Consider the following 3,743-nt stretch of genomic DNA (forward strand, 5'->3'; position numbering starts at 1 on the left):
TGAAAAATATTGGTAGAATGAAAGTTTAGTACCATTAGTAAACATATCTATTATAAAATATTCTTTCCAGGGAAATAGTTACTCAACCAAACATGGCGTTAAAAATATATTTTTCCTAAAAATGTGAATGTATGGTAGCAATGCTGTATCTGTACACAAACAGCAACAGCAGTCAAGTGAATAAACATTATTCAATGTACACATGCAACTACTCCCTTTATGCACAATCTCTGTTTTTGGAACCAAAGAATTCTGATGTGTGTTAGCATCCTTTCTAGACTCCTCCCAACAGGTAACCCGGCAATAAGCCAGGTAGGTAGGCCTGGCTTCCTACAAAAGGGGCGGTTTGGCCTCTCTCTCTTACTCTCTCTCTCTCTTCTCTCCCTGACCCTTTTTTCTCTCTCCCTTCTCCTCCCCCCTCCCTTTCCCAAGTCCTAAATAAACTCTATTCTACACTATACTGTCCTGTGGCTGGTACCTCTCACAGGGAAGGGATGCCTCAGCATGGGCCCACTGAGGAACACCCACACCTCACCATACCTGGCTCTATAAAACATATCCTGATCTCTTTTTTATAAAACACAACAATGTGCAAACAGCTGTAGGTCGTCATCCTTCTGTTTTTCTTCTCCGTGCCCAGGAAGGAATCCAGTGCTTTGACCGTGCATGGCAAACACACTACCATAGAGATACAAGCCACCATCCATCCCTGTGCTTCTTTGTTAATGGAGGAGGTGAGACTGGCAATAAGTGAAGTTGACTTACTCATTTGACAGTTATTTTGAGACCCTATTACATGCCAGCTGTCCTGGTAGGCATTGGCAATGTAACTACACACACATCAGACACATTCTCTGTCCACGTGAAGCCTACTGTTTAAGGGAAGAAAATGGCATAGGCTGTATTACATAAGCACTGTTGATGGATGTCTACACTTAAAAGGGGACCAAGCACACTGCACACCCAAACTGTATTTAAAGGGGAAGTTTGATGATGTTTAAGTTGAGTACTCCATGTGGTTGTTGGTCAGTCTGGGCATGGCAGGCTTTGGAGCTAAAGAAGGTAAGGCACATATAAAGTGTTAGAAGAAAGCATGTCTCTTTCAAGAAAAAGCATTCAGTGTAGCTGAGTCTGGAGAGGGCAGTAGTATAGAAAGACGAGGTGTGGAAGACTAGATCATGAAAGGAGACATAACTATTACAGAGTGTAGACCTTGCCATAACAGTGACAAGAAGCCATTCAAAAGATTAAAATCAAGGAGATCAAAGTCATATTTTAGAAATTTTACTTAACTACAGAGTGGGCAATGAAGGTGGGGAGAGCGATTAGGATTCTCACGGGGAGAATCAGACTGTGAGCAATGCTGGGAAAGAAGAGACATAGAAAGATTAAAGATGTTATTAGAAACAAACTAGGGAGGACCCAGTAATTGGCTGTCTGTGGGCAGCATGGGAGAGAGAGGAGCTCAAGATCCACCTTACCATTCCTCCTCCTCAGGAGTTGGGGAGAAGTTGTGCCCATGCTGAAGGGGAGGGCAATGCAGAGAGAAGACTTTAGACAAAGATGAGGTCTTTTTTGAAGGTGCTGAATTTAAGGAATTTTGTAAGCAAGCAAGCAAGCAAGCAAGCAAGCAAGCAAGCAAGCAAGCAAGCAAGCAAGCAAGCAAGCAAGCAAGCAGTTAAACTGAGGGATCTTCTAGCCTGCCCAGTGCTCTCTACTGGAGATGCAGAAGGAGCTGTCAGTATGCAAATAGCAACAAACAGATGTGTGGAGGTAGAAACCAGGCAGCCAGTCTGACCCCTAAGCAACATTAAAACTTTTAACTCAGCAGAGAAGCTGTAGTACAATAGACTAAATTCACCAGTAATGCCAAAGTCTTGACCTGCGTATTCTTCTCTAATTTGTATGTTCTTCCTGGCCAAGTATTTACTGGAGTTTTAACAGGTCTACAATATAATTTGATTTTTTTCTTTTGTTTTCTTAAGGCCAAAAACTGATAATGAAAGTAGTTTCAATAATCTGTAATGAATAGACATTTGTGAAACAACTTAAATAGAAGCTATAAGCTAAAGATCTCTGAATTTCTCAATGTTTACCCAGATTTGACTATTTTTAAGATTATAAATTTCAACTGGTCTTAAGCCAAAATTTGTGGTTCTCTCTTCCTGATCTCCTGACTTGTCCTTTGTGGATTTGCAGCTCACTGTCAACCCAGAAAGATTTTCTCTTATCAAAACATTTGGTCTGGGTGGGTATGTGGGGGAGTTGGTTCTGGGTGGGTACATGGGGGCACACTGCACCTGCCTCTCCTGTTTCATAACATTCGTTGTCTTCTTTTCTTTGAAGACTGTGGTAGCCATGGAAATGTGGCCTCCAGGGTGGCTGATTGGGAATATGCTGAGGTTTTTTTTTTTTTTTTACAACTGACTCTTTAGAAAAAAATAGTCCTTCTTTGTGATGCATGCCAATTTTTATGATGTAAATATTCTCACCACAGCCAATTTAATCTACCAATGTGATGTCACCGAAGGCAGAAAAACATACAGTATAGGCTCTTGTGAACCGGTTCATGTGGCTCCTGTGGACAAATGCACTCTGTTCTCACAAGAATGGCCCTTAACACAGGAAAATGAGCTGCACAAATACTGTTCAGTTCAAAGAGAACGGGTCTGCTTATGTGTGGTCAGGTTTAGTTCCTGACTTTCTCTCTGAACACAAGGCTGACAGTACTATCAGCAGTCTGATGACCTGAACACTCTAACTGCTATTTTTTGGCTATAAGGAATCTTTTTACTTACATTTAAAACTGAAGTAACTGAGAGTCATTCTGAACCTATTTTTATACTATGAACCAAAGAAATTATTTTGCACTTCAAGATAACAGTACAATCTGCATTCTAATGTGTTTTCTATTCTAAGCAAAAACTTTGATGGCATACTACATTAATCCATAAAGTATGTGGAGGCAAAACCATCAAATGCACCCTGCTTTTTCCTCTAATATATATTCATTGACACCAGTGTGCACATGCACAGTGTTGTTGGCTATTACGTAATACACACTAAGACTTCTTTTAGAGCACTTATGACAAGAAGCACGGGTAGAACCAGAGCTGCTATTATGTGCACTACATCTTTTATTTTGCATTCCAAAAGGAAGCTGGCTTTCCTGGTAGCACTAGGAAAGAATATACTCATTAGCATTTTGTGCACATATGCAAAATCTCATGGATTCTATTGGAACCTTGCAATCCTACTGTATACAAAGGAGACCTTTCTCTCAACACCCGACACTGATACTCAGCTTGCAAAGGTAAAGGCAAAAATATTGTAAACACAATAAAAACCCAACAATATAGTACAAACTTTGGTTTTTGAAAAGCCAAATGTAAAGGCCTATGTTTATGTACAATATAGAGATGCACAATATAGTCTGTGCTCCTGAATTCTTATTATTTTGTACAGGATTATTGATTTCAGAAAGCCAAGTTAAATGTTCTCAAATTTTTCTGCTTTAGAATTTCTTGCAGAATAGTGTTTAAAATTGCATGAGTAAGAACTTTACAAAATGGCCTAATAAACACACTTTAACTAAATTAACTAAGCAGGGTTTTAGTCAATGCCCTGTCAAACAAAAATGTCTCACCATCTCCTTTTGTATTTAAATTTCCTTGTTCAAATAGATGACTCTTAGACAAAAGTGCAACATTTTAGGTTCTTTAACAAAACCAAAAATATCAAAG

This window comes from Mus pahari, chromosome 4 (assembly GCF_900095145.1).
Source record: "Mus pahari chromosome 4, PAHARI_EIJ_v1.1, whole genome shotgun sequence".
Lineage (NCBI taxonomy): Eukaryota > Metazoa > Chordata > Mammalia > Rodentia > Muridae > Mus > Mus pahari.